At 38.2% G+C, this 18,065-nt stretch overlaps 1 long non-coding RNA gene across 3 annotated transcripts in view; it reads left to right on the forward strand.

The window, feature by feature from the left end:
• The window catches only part of LOC139672847 (uncharacterized), a 177,172-nt gene that overhangs the window by 38,761 nt on the left and 120,346 nt on the right, over nt 1-18,065 (forward strand). For 2 of the 3 annotated variants that reach the window (XR_011697991.1, XR_011697992.1), the window contains 4 exons: nt 6,222-6,352; nt 7,733-7,847; nt 9,353-9,438; nt 17,594-17,764. This is a non-coding gene — a long non-coding RNA (uncharacterized lncRNA). Of the gene's footprint in view, nt 1-3,331; nt 3,422-6,221; nt 6,353-7,732; nt 7,848-9,352; nt 9,439-17,593; nt 17,765-18,065 lie in introns of those variants that run through there. The other variant, XR_011697993.1, reaches the window with a different exon arrangement.

Raw genomic sequence — 18,065 nt, forward strand, 5'->3', positions numbered from 1 at the left:
AGCATTGCTTACAAATACTATCTCAAGCGTTATCTTTTAGAATTGCTGCCTTTGTCCATGACCTTTTCCCTGAGTTTAGTATTTGGTCTTTACTTTCTTCCAAAACATTTCTTCTAGTAGCATCGTGGGTGAGCAGCTGTGAATATTTTACTCTCTGGAACTTTGGTGTATAATTTTTTACCTCATGCCAAGGTAGATCACAACTGTCACTGTGACATCTCCATCACTGTGAAGACATTTAGATATGATTTTTGATTTTTTTTTTGTGTCAACCTCATTTTATTTTCATTTCTCATTAGTAGATATTAAAAAACTGGACTTTTCCTTCATAGAAATAACTCTGCTTTCTTGTAAACCATTTTGTAAGAGGACTTCCTAATTTGACTACTTGTTCCTCAAAGACCAAGAGAATGCAACTAAGAATGAAATAAAGGGCAGGCCCACATGAGTTTCATCCAGCCATAATTTATCATTACAAAAGATGAACTCTAGCTGCTAGTCTAAAATAATGATAAATGCTTGAATAAAGAAAACAAAAGCTTTCTAGTAAATTTACTCTGTGTCCTAATTTAAATCTCATAGATTTTACTTCCATCATGTGGAACATCATCTGATGATATAGCACTACAACTAACTGACAGAGTTTGTCCTATTCTGGTTCTGGCTTATTTACTAATTAGTGTGGCTGTAGTAACAAGAGTTCTGTTTTCTTCATCTTAATTTTCCTTTTTACTGGATTTTGAGGAAAGCAAAATATTTTTAAAGATGTAAGATATTTTAATTTTCATGAGAGTTTTACATGGAGCACAGAATCACAGAATGGTTGAGGATAAAAGGAATCACTGGACATCATGCAGTCCAGACTCCTTGCTCAAAGCCAGGTCAAGTACAGCATGTTGTTTGGAGTAGTGTTCAGTTGCATTTTGAGTATCTGCAAAGGGTCTTGATCCTCACTGGACAACCTGTCCCACCATTCTACACCTGTCATAGTAAGAAGTTTTCTTTAGAGCCTCCTAGCAGGTATTTAAGCACATGAGTAAGATGCCCTGAGCTTTCTGTTATGTGGACTAAATAGTCCCAGCTCATCCCTTAAAAGTTTTTGGGGCACTTTGCTGAGTTGCTTCAATATGGCCCTGTCCTTCTTGTCTTGGGAAGTCCAGAACTACAGATGTGTCTTGCTAGGGCTGAGTAGAGGGGAAATATCACCTACCTTGACCTGCTGTTAACACTCTGCCTAATGTAGACCAGCTGGCTGTTGGGTTTTTTTGACACAAAGACACAATATTGGCTCATGTTCAACTCCTTTTTCCTATCATTTTCTTGTACTTAATAGGTTTGCAAATGGCTTCCAGGCTTATTTGCTTCATCACATTCCCATGGACCAAGGAAAGGCTGACTGGCCTGTAGTTCTCTAAAACCTCATTCTTGCACTTTTTGAAGACAGGCATTGGGATTTCTCCCATTGACAGACCTCACCTGACTACTATAAGCTTTCAGAGGTAATTGAGAATCATCTCAAAATGACATTGGCCAGCACACACCTGTGCCTCTTACTAGGCCCAGTGGACTCAGAGGTGTCCAATTTGGTTTAATGTTTCTCAATATTACTCTTCCACCAAGTGTAACCATTCCTTTGTCCAGACTTTCTCCCTGGTGTCTGGGGTTCCTGAAGATAAACTTCTTTCCTAGTACAGACTGAAGTGAAGAAGGCATTGATGATAAAATCACAGAGTCAGAGGATCACAGAACAGCACATGTTGAGAGGGACATTGAAAGAACATGTATGGTCCAAGCTTTTGTAGAAAAGGGAGTTTAGAGGAGGTTATCTAGATACCTATTCATTTGTGTCTTGAAAACCTCCAGTGATGGGGACTCCACTGCATCCCTTAGGAGGTATTTCCAGTGATTGATTGTTCTTACTGTCAAAAATGTCTTTCCTATATCAAGGTAAGTGACTTGGCCTTTTTGATGTACCCTGTATCTTTCCAGCAGCTGGCCCACATTTTCCATAGGTTTCCTTTTGCTGCTTCTTGTTGATCTTCCCATCCTTCTCCAGATCCAGCTGCTGAGGGGCTTTGGTTTTCCTAATTCCATCTCTTCACAATTAAAGTGTCCCTGTATTTCCCTTGGTCTACCTGCCTCTGTTCCCATCTCTTGTATACTTTCTGTTTGGCTTTGAGTTGTGTCAGGAGCACCCTATTCATCCACTCAGGCCTCCTGCCACTTTTGCTTGAGTTCCTGCATATGGGCATGAACAGTTCTTGGGCAGAGATGAATAGATCTTTGAAAATTAACCCTCTAGGACTGTATCTCACAGGGTTCTTCCTGAACAGGTTCATGAATAGGTCAAAATCTGCTCTCCTGAAGTCCAATGTTGTGATCCTGCTTTCCCTCAGGACCCTGAATTCCATCATCTCATGGTCACTGCAATCAAGGCTCCACCCAACCTTCATGTCTCTGACCCGTTCTCCTATATTTACAAGTGTGAGATCCAGCTGAGTACCTGCCCTCATTGGCTCCTCAAACATGTGCATTGAAAATTTATCAGTGCATTTCAGAAACTTCCTGAATAACTTCTGCTGTGCTGTCTTTTGCTCCAGCAAATATTGGGGTGGTTAAAGTCTCCAGTGAGGACCAAGGCCAAGTTGTCTGAAAAAGGCTTTGTCTGCTTCTTCCTAATCAGGTGGCCAGTAGCAGTTGCTTATGTTGCCTGTGTTGATCAGCACTGTTACTTTATGTGTTAATTCCCAGCTGTAAAATTTCTAGTTGTTCCTAAGTCACAAAAGCATCTTTGGAGGATGATGGTAGAAACTTGATCCTTTGAGAATTGTAAAAAATATGCTGTACAAACTGTTAGGAGAAGTGCCACAGGAAATAAGCATACATGACAATAAACACTGTACAGGAAACTGACTGGATAGTATCCCTTTTTTCATCCAGGTGGAACAGCTGTGTTCAGCATTGTTACTGCCTCTGTTCATGGCACCAGGCACCAGGATGACATTTTGTGTGGATGAAGGAACTTTACTGTTACCAGCAACCTTTAAACCTTCTTATTTTTCCTGTTCCAATGAAAAGTTTGAAGCTTCATGAAACCTCCTTTTTTTTTTTCTTTCCTTTTTTTTTCTTTTTCTTCTTTCCTGTGTTGCTGATAATTTTAGTGGTTTAGCTTTCTGGCAAACTTAGCAATCATTTCTCCAATGAAAACAATTTTTATCAGTTTTATTATGACACAAAGGTTTGGTGAAAAATGAATTTACATTTGACTTTTCATGTTGTTTTCCTTTTCCCTGAAGTATTTATCCTGTATCTGATTGTTTTCCTGCTGTGTAATAAGACCTGATGACCACAAAAGGGTGGAACATGACAGAAACATGTAACAGATGAAGATGCTCTTTATTTCAATTTTTCTATTTTCCAGGTATCTATTGAATTATCTACTCATTAAGATGTCTTACTTTATCTGGTCTTCCTCATCTGTTTTTTTCAGGCTTAAATTTCTTTTTAAAGTGCTGCTAGGCATTCTTAAGCCAAAAAAGAAGACATGTTTACTTCATCAAGTAGAGATGGAAATGTAGTCTTGCAAAGGGAACCAACTGGTCAGCCTTGTAAAACCATGGGAAACTTTCTTGCAGATTACAGAAAATGAAGGAAGAAAGTTAGCTAATTGTAGTATTTTTGTTAACTATGTGAAACAGTCTAACCATAATTCCAGCTGCATTAAAAAAAAAGTGAAAAAAAGGGTAGTGGCTGCTTCACTTGCTTCACTGTAATATTTCCTTCTTTTCCAAGGTATAATCCAACTTCTTGAATTAATGTACCCAAGTCACTTTAACTGCTGGCTGCATAACTCCTGGCAGTTTGTTTGATATTCCAACCAATCTTTGCATTAAAAAAAAGTCTGAATTTTTTATAGGTTTGTCCTCCTGCTTAGAGTTTCTTCCATGCTCTCTCATTTTGAAAACAGCTGTACTTACAGGGATGCTATTAAGTAGTTTGTGCCTTGCATTGAAAGGTTGTGGTTAGTGGTCAGAAGATTCACAGAACTTAGAACCATTAGACACATGTTTATCAACAGTTTAAAGAGATTAAAGTAAATGAGGCAATTCCACTTAAATATTCCCATGTAGCATTCTCACTGTGCAGTATGACAGTAATTTAAGTCTTCACAACAAACTCTCTTTTGTTTCTTAAAATTCTTGGAAATATAAATTTGCTGAGAAATAAGTGGCATGTCAACTTACTGTGTCCACATTAAATGTGGGGTGGAAAAGGGACTAGCTGAGTACCAGATGAGGATGAGGATGACTATGACTATTTCTGCTGATTCTTTTTCCACTTTATATGTATGGGTCGTGTTAATGGTGTGGGTAGGAATTTTTAGAGTCTCATAATTACATAGTCATGGAATTTAGTACTAATCTGGTGTCAAGGCCACATACAATGGTGCAATCAACATTTTATTTGTTTAAGAATATACTTAGATGAACCTTGGCTTTGTATTAGCTTGTCTTGGTGAGGAAGGGCAGTAGAGGGAAGACATTGCCACTTTTGAATCTGACCTAGCTCTAGCTGAAGTCAATGATGCAGCACTGTGCAAAAAACCCCTTTGAATTGTCTTGGAAGATCATTCATCACCATCTGAAAGCACTGATGCTTATGTCGTTGTTTTGTGTCAGAGTTAACTAGCTCTGCAGTACAGGTTTACTTAGTTTAGATGCAGCATTTCACTGATGTATCTACACTTCTTCGGAATTCGGCTGTTATTTTTGCATAGTGCTATACTGTTTGAAAAGTGAAGATGTGAACTCATCCTTTTTTTATTCATCAGAGAATTAAACCAGGACATTTATTCCTCAGAGCCATAAGACCAAATCTGTATGTGAATGATCCAGCTTTGTTCCTAGGCAATAACACATGTTAAAAATAACTAGCCAATTCTCCCAATCATTTAAAAAGGGGAAAAAGCTTTTATTGAAGGGTCAATTAAAATTGAAAAATAAAACTCTTGAAGAACTCAGGAAATTGCAAAATGAACCTTCATGCTTCTCTGTGTACTTTCATTAAGTTACAGGTTTTAACTGCATGATATTTAACCTAGTTACTGGTTTCAGATTGTCTGGAATTTATGTAACAGCTTTAGAGATATTTAAAGAAAATGAAGCTCAGAATAATTACTAATTGACAACTCATTGAAGATAGGTGAGGAAAGGGAAAAAGGTAGTGATGACCTTTAGAAAGGAAGGAAAAGAACAGTTAGAATAGACTGATCAATATATATACAATTCCCCCCAAAATTCTGGAAAAAATTACAACCAACCTAATTTTAAACACATAGAATATAAAGAGTTGAACAACAACCTATATATGAATAACAGTGAGAAATGAATTTTGTCAGTTGTCAAACTGTGTCAAGCCAATCTACAACAGACCAGCAGACTCTGGATGCAGAAGAATTAACAAGTCTATGTCAATTTTAGCAAGATTTTTGATATTGCTTCATATGGCATTTTAATGATAAATCAAGGAAAATATTCATAATTAAACTACCATGGAGTGGGTGAAAAATGGGCTTACTGTGTCCAATTAGTACTTTTCAGGAGTTTCTTGATGTATAGAATGAATATCTGTCAAGGTCTTCATGATTTTAAGTAGTGTCCATTATGATTGTATTGAACAGGTTTATAAAATTTGCAGTTGACACTAAATCTATGTACACTAAAGAAATAACTGGAATTCAAAATTACATTTAGAAATGAAGCTCAAGGATTGTTTGACAGACAAGTGGAAGTTATTGCACTTAGACAGGAATAATCAACTGTATAAATGCAGGATGGAAAACCTAAGTACAAACTATTGAAGAGACACTAAGATAACAGTGGATCTCAAGCTAAATGAGTGAAAGGAGAGATTTGAATGTGTTTGGGTTGATTAACCTAAAGAGAAGAAGACCGAAGAGAAGACATAGTGGGAGAAGAACTAATACCACAGGCTGTAAAAAGAAAGATTCTGATTAAAAGTAAGAAAAACAGTTCTAATGGCAAGGGAGACGAAGTGCTGTAAGAGATTGCCTAATGATAGCTTGGGGCATCCATCAACAGATGACACAAACATCTGTTAGGAATGACATGGTTATGACTGAGCCTGCCATAGTGTGGGAGGAGGAGAAGTGGGTAACCTCTGGAGTGATTCTTTATTTCTGTTTATGACTTTTCCTGCAGAACTCTTATTAAAAACCAGAGCTGCAAATGGAGCGCTTGTGATTCCTGCCTTCTGCAAGCAAAGTATTTTTACTGTCGTGCATAGCATCTCCAGGAGTAGAAACACTGTGGCAGTTCACTGTATTTAGCAGGTAAATTTTTGCTTCATTCACTCAATTAAAATTCATACTGTGTGGTGTGGGTTTGACCCAAAGTTCATCAACAGGCAGAATGGGTTAATAGAAAGGGCACTGGACACAGTCAGGCAACTAGTCTTCCTAGCTTTGCCACTGATTGCTTTTGTAATCCAGACTAAATCCCCTGGATTCTTTCCCATGTTTTGTTTGTTGTATTTTTTTTTCACTATGTGATTCAAAGTCTTGCTTGATGCAAGCTCTGGTAAGAAGGGGTTAGGCCACTGTGAGTGTTTGTATAGCACCTGGTATTGCACTGCTTGAACTTAATTGAATGTTCAGTGTGCTACTGTAACACAAGTAATGAGCCACAATAACAGACACTGAAGACCACAAGTCTTCCTGTTGACTCCAGTGGAAGTAATTGAATCAGGCCTTCAGTGAATGAAGAAGGGATCTTAAAAGAGTATTCTTGGTCAGTAGTCTCTCCAAATGTCTTCACATCCTTGTGCCATCTTATTCTCTCATTCTCATTTGCTTGTGTGAGCTGTCATCTTACTCTGATTTGATGTGTCCCTGCTGTAGCATTTTGAAATACAAAATGCATGAAATATGTTTTTCATATGTGTATGAGTTCTAGTTTTTTTCAGACATGTCTGTGGTCAAAATCTGATATTCTCTGTCTAGTCACAGTTCAGAGGCCACTCTTTCAACTTATCTAGGAAAGAATATTTTCCTAGAGAACTGGCTTATACATGAAGTATATAGAAAATGGAACATTTTAAAAATTATGTGTAATCCATACCAAAATACTGGGCCCAGAACAGAAGTCATAGCCAGCTACATTTCAGAATCTCTTTTTTATTTTTTCTGTCATTTAAAACCAGTATTTCTTAAAGTTTTATATAATGTATTTTTTCATTGGGGAAAAAAAATCAGTCTAGCTAATGGTGAGACAGCTTAAAAATAATTGTAACTAGGAACTGGGCCATGATTAAAATTGTTCAGCTGTTCATTTTATTGTTTGTTCCCAAAACCTTAAATGCACTCTCAGAGAACAATAACAACACTTAGCATGTAACTCCGTATGGGCCAATTCATGCAGTTCTCTCTCAGTCCTTTCTTACTGTAGAAAACCTCCTGTTTAGGGGGCTTTGTAAGGAATTCAGGGCTGGAACTCTCTTTTCTGACTATTTTGTAATAATAACACAGAAACTACCATGGAGAGAGGAGAAAAAAATAAGAAAGGCAAAACAAAGCGAAGTCTATCCTACTAGCATATTTGGATTTGGGGAAATGAATCAAACAGAACAGCCTGTGATGGCCCCTTGGGATAGTACCTATATCTTTGTTAATATCAGTGAAATATGTGGGATAATGGCTTTGTGTGTTTCTTAGAAGACGGATGATACTTTGCAATGAGGGTTATAGTGAAAGGAACTGCAAAGAAAATCAAAACATACAGAAAAGATGATGGCCACTTGCTACAGTAAAACATAAATTGGTTTCAAAGGTAAGAAATCATATTTGCTGTTGGTTGACCTTGACTGATAAGTGGAAGGTGCCAGCTTCTTGAGACAGTGGCTGGTTGATCTTCATGATTGATTAGACCTCCAGAATCATTTGGCTTTTCTGACCTTACAGTAGCTAGGCATTGTTGATATTAAAAATGTACTTTTCTCTTACACATCTTCAGAAATCTTGGTCTGTGTTTCCACCTGCAGAACAAAATTCTAGGACTGGTGGTGAAATTCAGGGAATTGTAACCTGTTGTGGCTGAGCTCAGAAGTGATGAGCTTCATTTAGGGTGGGATTTCCAAAACCGCATTGCTTTTCAACAGTTGCTGAAAGATAGAGACTTGCAGGCACTTGTGAAGGTTGAACCCAAAGAGCCTATTTATAGCTAGCTAGAGTGCATACAAAGATGATGTACTTTCCATGCCTTTCCACTATAAGTGTGTTTGTGATGCACATTTGAGTCCTTTTATCACTGGATATAGGAAGAGGTGCTGTAAGCTTAATTTGAACCTTTTCTCTCAAGAGAAGCATTGAAACCTCATCTGCGTTTTAGGAGGAGTAATGATGTGCTATCACTCACAGTAGAAGCCTCATTTAGAGCCTCTTGATGTCAATGGAAACACTTCCCTTTTCCTCAGTTGGCTGTGGACCAGGAATACGCAAGAGTAACTGGACTAAGGTTTCTGCTGACTGTATCAAATAGTATATGTTGTAAAATTTAACTGAAGTAAATGCATTTGCTCAGCCAAAATACTTAACATTTCATTTAAAAAACATAATATAAAAAGAATGGATTTTACTTTACTGATATTTTAAGCTTTAATTTAGTTTAGTATAGTGAAAAGGACACCAAAGATTCTAGTTTTGTATCATTAGAACCAGATGGTCCATGAAAGACTTTTGGATAAACTAGAGTAGGAAAAACTTATAAACTCTGACTAGCATGAAAATGTGCTCAAAATTGCTATATCAGATGATATGCCCAGTTTTGTAATGCGGAATTCTTTGGCTGTTTTAGTGACATCCTGGTAAGGTGGTGTACAATTTAGGCAATTACAAGAAACTCTTTTGGATGCTTCTGTCATTATTGTTCTCCTTTTGAAGTGGAAAAACAACAAAATAGCCCTAATGCAAGTGGAGTATCCCAGAAAACATCATAGTGATGTTGCTAGTGAAGAACTAATGAGGACAAAGAGTTGTTATTACTTATTATTGACTTATTTTGTTTATATGATGAGAAAAATTTGGTTGTCTCAAAAAGTTAAAAAACCCCAACAGAATCCCCCAACTCAAAACCTCATGGCCCTCATCCTGGAAGAAGGATAAATCTTTTGTCTTTACCATAAAATCATTGCTGTTATGGTAAATATTCATCTCTAGCTGGCAGTGACCAGACAGAAAATTAACTGATGAGCTCCAGAATGCACTATTAAGGTAATAATGACCATCAAGAATGAAAAATGCAACTTAAATTTACTTTGGTCTTGTCTTCCATTACAGTTCTGTGACAGTCCTTCTGCATCCTGGAAGATCTCTTGTGTAGTCTGATGAATGGAAGGAGGAGGCACTTTTGGTGCAGTAGACAGGTAGGAATTGAATAGAGGTAACCTGAAATATGTTTTCTATTACTAATAGAAACTGAAAGAAAAACAGCTGCCCATAATAATTTATTAGGGTTACCTGTACTTAAAGTGAGAGGTGCCTTTTATGGCATTCTGTCTTGACATATAACAGACTGCCAATTGCAATCAGTAATCTGCAACTGAATCAAGTGTCTTTGGTTGCTATTCTTAAAGATCTTGATTACATTATGCAATAGTCTCATACCTTGAGCATTAAGGAATGGTTTTCAAAACTTTTTTCCTGTGATTTCCTACTAATCTTTCTCAGGTGAGGACTTCTTGCCTCTGCTATGTTAGCGGTTTCATTGTTCCTAACTAAGCTGTTTACATGCAGGAGAAGCAGGATCAAATTCTCTGTGCAGGTATTTCTTCATTTCAATACTGAAAGATGGTCTTACTCTAAGTTTTGCAAATATAGATCAAGTTGATTTCAGTGGGGATACTTACTGAGTGAGGGCTGGAACGGAAATTCCTTCTTGGAAATTACACTACTTTTAATAGAAAGTCACATTTAAAAACATGCTAATATGAGGGCTACAGTGTGCAGCAAAAATGTTCTCTTTAGCATAATTGTATCTCTGAACAAGGCAAAGTTAAATTATAACTTTTGTATGATATTTAGTTTCTAACTAAATATATGAATCCCTGTTAGCTCTTCTGGCCTGATTTTCTGACCAGCTGTATATATAGGTATATGTGCAAGCATATATTTTCATACATATATCTGATAGGGGTTGTGACTTTATATCAGTGATTTGCACAATGAAGTCAGGTGGTGCAGATAGCCCTGCAAATATTGACAAGATAGTATGTCCTTTGGTCTTCTGTAGTTTAACAGGAGGGTGCTGGCTTAGAATTTTTTTGCTTTTCATCTATGTGGATTTAGGACCTTACTTTTTCTTTGAACATTAAGATCTAGTGAGTCAGGTTTCCAAGACTTCATCCATGATAACTGACAATTTTCATATGTTAAGGAGTTTAAATGAAAAGTTTTATTGCCTCTACATGCTTAACCAGAACCTTACAGAATTAAAGATAATGAAAAAAAATAATGATCATTAAAAAGGCATGACTTGCACAATTCTCTGTACAAAATCATACAATTGTTTTGCCTTCTTAGGCATTAGAGTTTATTTGGAAGACACTTGCATCTTAGTGAGGCTTTTGAAAAACTTACTCTGTGTGTCAAGTTTGTAAGAAAACTTGAAGCAAGAAAAACTTAATGTGACTTTGGGTTAATATTTCTCAACAGTGTCCATGGCATAAAAAGCAAGACATTCATTTGTATAATTTGGCCTTAGGGTGCAGGGAGGAGTGGGGGATAGGCAGTGGAAAATATAATGGAGGAGTAGTAGAGATTTTGATCAGAGAGACTATGTCAGAAACTTGTGAACTTGCAGTAAGCTGTATGTCTTTTTTAAACAAAAAAGCAAACCAAAACAAAAAGGAAAGAATCTTGAGTCGGATGGCTATAACCATTTCTTAGTCATAGACTGACAGTCTGTCCTTTAAGAAAATCGAAACTCTTCAAGCCTCATATTGTAAAATCATTATGGAAATCAGAACTCGAGCAAAGAGTTAACTTTGGAACTAGCAGTGAGTTTATATTAAAAGATGACTGATCATTGATCCATCAGATAAATTATGTAACCAGATAAGTCCCACAAAAAATAAAATGTTTCCCTTTAGACCCACTGTGTGTCTTTACACTCTGTCCCAAGTACTTGGTACCACTGGTGCCAGAATAGGGATCTAGTGGTGATTTGAAAGTTATACTTTCCTTCCTGGCTTTAGAGAGGAATAAAGTAGATTCCAGTCAACCATCTCCTCCCAGTATATCAACTCATTGCTGCAGGTGCTCAACTGACTTAACTACCTCTGTGACCCTGAAGTGTTCTCCCTGGGCCATGTCCTGTGGAGTGGCCCATGCACACAGAGCAGCTCTTGGAAGTCTTCTGGATGGCAACCTTGGGCAAACACAAGTGACAGTAGATTGAGCTTTGTAAAGAGTTGTATTTGCTTTAATGGAGATGCCAGAACAGGGAGCATGTGGATTCAAAGTATTTCTGTTGTAAACATGAAAGACAATTTTGAAAACATCTTAAAAGGCAAGTTGTAAAGTACGTAGAGATTATTTTTTCTTCTTCCCAATTCACTTTATAGCTCCATTAAAAAATGTGAAGAGAGTTAGAAATGTTGGTCTGGCAAATTTGACACTTTTAAATAAAAATAGTTATTGTAGGAAAAGTGCAAATGACATAATTATTTGCTTGTGGTTCCCATTTTGAAAATTTACATTTTCCACTTAGGTCAGGAAATATTTAAAAGCTGGTCCTACAGAAACCTGTGCTTTGGTCCTAGAACTAGCAGAAGATGTTCTGAGAGTATAGGTTGGAGTCTAGGAGTCAAGAAAGGGAAGAAGGAAGGACAGACTTTTTCATGATGATTGCTTTAAAGTTACTTTGCATGTTAGCTCGTAGTGAGATTCTGTAGCTTTGCATATGAAGAAACAGTATATCACAGTTTCAAATCAAATTAGAGAAATATCCATTAGTCCCTCAAGCTATTTGAGTGCACTTAAAAACAAGAAGTGAAAAAGCCACAGAAGTCCATGGTAGTATTTTAGACTGGCTGTCCTAGTAGAAGGCTACCTGATACATACTTGATGTCACACATGAAGTAGCGAATGCAACATGGGCAGCCATGTGCACCCTTACTGCCAAAAGAGTAGTGCAACTTATTTGAAAGTTATAATTCAGCATGGCCATGCTAACCTGGAATTGTCAGTATAAGGTGCAGTAGAAATTTTTGTGGCACCACGCAGTAAGTGAGAGCTGACTCAAGTGTTGACTTTGTGCCTTGGGAAAGCTGTTGGAGAAGAGCACAAAGAGGAGGTTTTGTGATAGTGCATTTATTTGGCATTGGGAAGCTCAGTTCATGCATTCGAGTTGGAACTTCTAAGGGCAGAAGGGATCAGAGTGAGTGTCCCCAGTCATGGTGTAGCACAAAATTCTGAAGAATCATTAGTTCTCTTAAAATGTTATGTGATTCTCTAATAGCTCCTATCCCAATGCATATCCTCAAACAGGTTTTAACATGAACCCAACCATCCAGATGTTTTGAGGCACATAATGTAATTATTGATATGAAAATCAAAACAAGGTACCATATAAAAAGCAGCCACTCTTAGATCATTACAGATGAGACCATTAGTCTTGGTGCTGTAACAAACCCTGTATTCATTATTGTAGCTCGGGACATTTTTTTCTTTGCCAGAATTGGCTGTTCTGTTAATGAATATTGCAAATCATAACCCAAATTATATGCCTTAAGCTGTCCTAATTTTTGATTTGCAATGAAGAATTCAGGAGCTTGATTTGTGCCCTGGCAAAACACTTCCTGATGAAGGAAAGGGAGAGATATGCCATGAAAGGGCTGCAGAATTCTGTATGAACAAGCAGTAAATCAGACCTCTGGTTCTAAGTAATCTTCATGCTATATTTGGACTTTACCCTGGACTCTCCCTCACAGGAGGTAGTGCTGAACTTGACAGTATTTTCATAAAGACTTGAAGTGTTTCACCAAATAGACTGAACCTTTACTGCTAGTGATATATGTCAACTCTGTTAGTGTCAAAAATAGAAGATTTTGGAAAAAAAGTGAAAAAGTACTGAAATTTTTTTCCCAAGCTGATAAAAATTGGACTTTTCTTACTTACCTCTCCAGATAATGCCTTTTACCTTTTGAAAGATTGTGAACTAATTTCTGGTTAAAAAACAAAACAAGCTAGAAGAAAAATCAGAAGTGAACTGTCGAAAATGAATGTCTTTTAAAAGCTACTGAGAAACATTGTTTGTGTTTTTTCTTTTAAATTGAGAGATTTTTACTTTTCAATTAGATTACATGCTTTATGCATATTTGACCTTTTAATAACAAAACCCATAAAATTCTATTGGCTGCCACCACTCACAGTAAAAGTGGAGTTCCAGTAGAACAATTCTGAAGAACTTTTAAAAGACAAGTTAATGAGCTCAGAATCCCATATTTTCTGTACCATAATATGCAGCAAACATATAAGTCGAGTGGCAACTGGGAATAATATGCAGACACCTGTTAACATCTGTTTTCTGTGTATCATTTTCTGTCAAAGCATGACAACCTCATTGTCATACTGACCTTAAATGAAAGTCACTCATGAACTATGAACAATGAGTCACAGTAATTGCTTGGATCAAGCAGAAGACCAAAAACTCTTGGAGCTGTTCACCTTCAGGACGCACTTTATAGCCCAGCTTCTTGAACAGATATCTAGGGAGAACTGGAAACGTTTGGCCTCTTTGAGATGAGGAGATGTTGTGCAATGGCATGTTCTTGCTGACTGGTTCTTTTATGTGGGTGGAGTTTTGTTGTTCTTATTTTTATTGTTATGGATTGTGAGATGGGGAATTGTTTTTCCATTAGCAAAGGCAAAACAACTGCTTTCAGTGTAGAATGACCTTTTCGATTATGTACATGAACCACAGACAAAAGAACACAATAAAATACTCTACGGGCAAGCATAGTGAGCTTGACTCACCACTATGTTACTCCAGTTCTGCACTAGATCAGCTCAACGGAACAAAGATGGAGCTTTACCACTCATACTGTTGGAGAGGAAGGGGTCTCATTCTGACCCTTACCAGAATGCTGATTTTCAGAGAATGAGCACTGGTCATTAGTTGTGGAGAGAGAATCATTATCCATTGGGATCAAGAGTATGAAGAAAAACTTGGCCCAGAATACTGAGATGGAGAATGTATTTCACATCATATGTATATCACATACACAACATGATGTATCCTGACATGACATGGCACGTTCCTCGAAGAATGTTCTGAAAAATTAGACCAAACAAAAAGTTGCATTTCCTAGTTTGCAATGACCTCCATGATATCAAAGAAGGTGTCAGCACTTTGTTTTACAGAAAATACTTGCATTTATGTCAGTTCTAGGAAATAGACCTTCTAATGGGTAGTGGCTGACATAACACATATGTCACACTTATCCTTGTTGGGATGTTTTGAGGCTTTCCTTTGAGTAGCTCCCTACCACAGAAATAAATCATCTCCTCATGCAGAGCAGATGAACAACAACATGTGAAAAGAGGATTTATGGTTGTGGCTGCTTTTCTAAATGCCTTTGGTGCCCTAGACTGTAGTTCCATAGTGCCTCCTAGAGGCACTGACTATAGGCAGGAACGCAGGGCGCTACACTGAAGCTGGTATGTTGAGACAGGACACAATGGCAATTGTGTATTTACCAGCATATTGGCTGATTTCCTCCACAGCTGTTGTGATTTGGGAATCTTTGATTCGTTTAATGCACTAGCAGTGTTCAGTGCTCGGCCTCAGAACCACTCTAGTGTTAAAAGTGAGTCAGTGCTTTATGGTTTCTGTCTTGCCTTTATTCCCCCATTGTGGATGCTACACTAATAGCTGTGCCTTCCAGGTGAAAAAAGGAATCCTTGCTTTCCGGGAGATGGCTAATCAAAGTGAGAAGCACGCAGTTCTGTGAAGGTCAATCACAGAGCAGCACTTTGATTGTCAGACTTGACTACATTGTAAACACTTTTAATCTTCAGTCAAGTTAATGGCTTGCAAACCCCAGACTAATTTGTTTCTGATAACTGATTCCAATAGGGTGTATTCCTGAACACAAAGCAAGCTGCACACTGACTGTGAAAGCCATGGCTATTCTTCCATCTCTACACAGATGGTTATTCAAAACACTTTCACCTATACTGACACTGAGTTACTTCCAGTTGGTTAGTGAGTGGTATAGAAAAGAATGTGGAATACGGATTTAAAATAGGATGGAAAAGGATGGGTTTGAACATTCAACCTGTCCCTTATTCTGGCACTTGGAATCCAAAAACTATATTTCTAGCATTTACATCATCCAGGCCTTTTTTCTTTAACTTGCCTCATTCAAAGTGGTTGGGGCTGATAGTATGTGACACTGTTTTGTACAGACCATTAAACATTTCTGAGATCTGTTAAATCATTTCAGTGTGCTGCAAGGTTTTCAAATACTTTCAGAGAATGACCCATTTCTCAACAGAAAAGCTTCCTGTTGGACACATCCCTTCTGTTCACAGCTGCTTACATCACTGCTTCCCATCTGTGGTCCTGTTGTCCATTTGCAGTCACATTGTTTCCCTGCTCAATGGGGCATACAGGATAGGACTACTAGGGAAGCAAAAATATTTAAAGTGTCTTCCAACAGTTGTTATTGTGGCAAGTGTTTTGTTCTTTCTGAACAAAATCTAGTCATGATGGATAAAGCTACAATTAATTTGGCTGCCTTCTAAGTTCACCAGGCTCTTTCTGCTCATGCTTCTCTGCTCCTTTCTTCCTGTATATCTTGGTTCTTAGCTCCTTCTGGTGCTTCTAGTTCCTGTGGCAGCTCATCTCTTTTTCAATTGTTAATTAGGGTCCTGTTATTAGGATACTGTGTTGTTCTCTTGTCTGTCAAGAATCAGAAGAGGCATCTAGACCGTTATCAGGCAATTAAGCGGAAGTGCAAAGCAGAAGCAAAGTCAGTGTAACTGGATAGCTGAGGTGTAATCCTTGATGGGTGGTATTTATAGTAATAATAAGGATATACTGCTAAGTAGAGGATCAGAAAACATGCAATGATGGGTTGGGATGAAGTGTGTGCAATGTATGTAACACCACAATTTTCAATTAAATAGCCTTAAGACATTGTGGCTTTGATTGGACAGGTTTCTTATTTTTCTTTTTTTCCCCCTCCACACTTAAATAGAGGTTTGACCAGGAGTAGAAGGAGATAGATGGCAAAGCTTTGATCCTGGTGATGCCTTCATATTTGGCAAGAAACCAGTTCTGTCTAGGTTCATGAGAACATACCAGACTGGTTTTCTTTTTTGATAAAGTCATCATTTGTCACTGAGACTGAAGGGAAGACTAGACTAACCTCTGCATTGGCTCAGAAAAAAATAGTTCTATTGATCATATCTGCTATACATCTGGTTCTTTGTGCAGACAGATAGTGCTGTGTAGGAGAAACAAAAGGGCAAACAAGGCTGTATATGGGAATGAGATGCTAGAAAGCAGTGCTGTAGAAAGGGACATGGGGCTCCTGGCCAATGGCAAGTTGAATACGAGTCAGCAGTGCCCTGGCATCCAGGAGGGCCAACCGTGTCCTGGGGAGCATCAGGCACAGCATCGCCAGCTGGTTGAGGGAGGGGATTGTCCCGCTCTGCTCTGCACTGGGGGGGCCTCACCTTGAATATTGTGGTAGTTTTGGGCACTACAATATAAGAAAGGTATTGAGCTCTTAGAGAGTGTCCAACAGAGGGCAATGAAGATGGTGAAGGGCCTTGAAGGGAAGCTGTATGAGGAGTGGCTGAGGTCACTCGGTCTGTTCAACCTGGAGAAGAGGAGACTGAGGTGAGACTTAATTGCAGTTACAACTTCCTCATGAGGGCAAGAGCAGGGGCAGGCACTGATATCTTCTCTGTGGTGACCAGTGACTGGACCTGAGGGAATGGCCTGAAGTTGTGCGAGAGGAGGTTTAGGTTGGATATTAGAAAGAGGTTCTTCACTCAGCGGGTGGCTGGGCATTGGAACAAGCTCCCCATGGAAGTGATCATAGCACCAAGCCTGACAGAGTTCAAGAAGCATTTGGAAGATACTCTCAGGCACATGGTCTGACTCTTGGGAATGGGTGCAGGACTAAGAGTTTGATTCAATGATCCTTGTGGGTCCCTTCCTACTCAGCTTTTTCTGTGGTTCTGTAATTGGGTAAGAATAGAGTCCAAATGCAGATTCAGTTTTGAATATATGAGCAAAACCCAACCAATATAGAGAATGTGTAGTGTATGAAAGCTGTCTGTGTGTGAAACCAGATGGGTTTGTAGCTGAAACAATTCTGCTTCTCAGGATGTCAAAAATCTGCCCTGACTGAGTACAGCCTACTCTGAAGGGGTGTTCTTCAAGCAATTCTAGGTCTTGGGCCAATCTCAGGTTTCCCCTGGAGCAGCTTGTTGCTGAACAATGAAATGAACTTACTTTTCCTAACACCGAATGTGTTAAAATTTCCTTCTTGCTGGAAACAGAGATGCCATGTTTTGACTCCTGCTTCAAATGAAGACTTGTTTGGAAATGTGATAAGCTCCTCCCTGCAGAGCAGAATGTTCAAGTTTTTATCAGCTGTTGCAGAACTCTTTGGCAGTGGAGACTGCACGCCAGATCAATGCCTCAAGGGCAAGAGAGACACATCAAGTCATGTAAGCAGACCATCTCACAACTTCTCCTGTAGGCTTGCTCTTCCCTAACAAATGATTGCATTTTAAAAAAAATTGGTATTTTTTCTTTTCCTAAAGCAAGTTAGTGAGCATACAGTAATTATCTTGCCACTGAAGTTGAAACAAGGTGGCTAAAATATCTGCAAGTATGTGAAGTCAGAATTATGCCCTAGCATTGTATTGATCTCCTCTAACTTAGTTGTAAGTGTTGAACAATAGATTAACTAATGTGAGCCATTCATTCTATAATACAAGTGTGCTTCTTATTTTCAGTTAAGGCAAT

Source organism: Pithys albifrons, chromosome 6 (assembly GCF_047495875.1).
Source record: "Pithys albifrons albifrons isolate INPA30051 chromosome 6, PitAlb_v1, whole genome shotgun sequence".
Classification (NCBI taxonomy): Eukaryota; Metazoa; Chordata; class Aves; order Passeriformes; family Thamnophilidae; genus Pithys; species Pithys albifrons.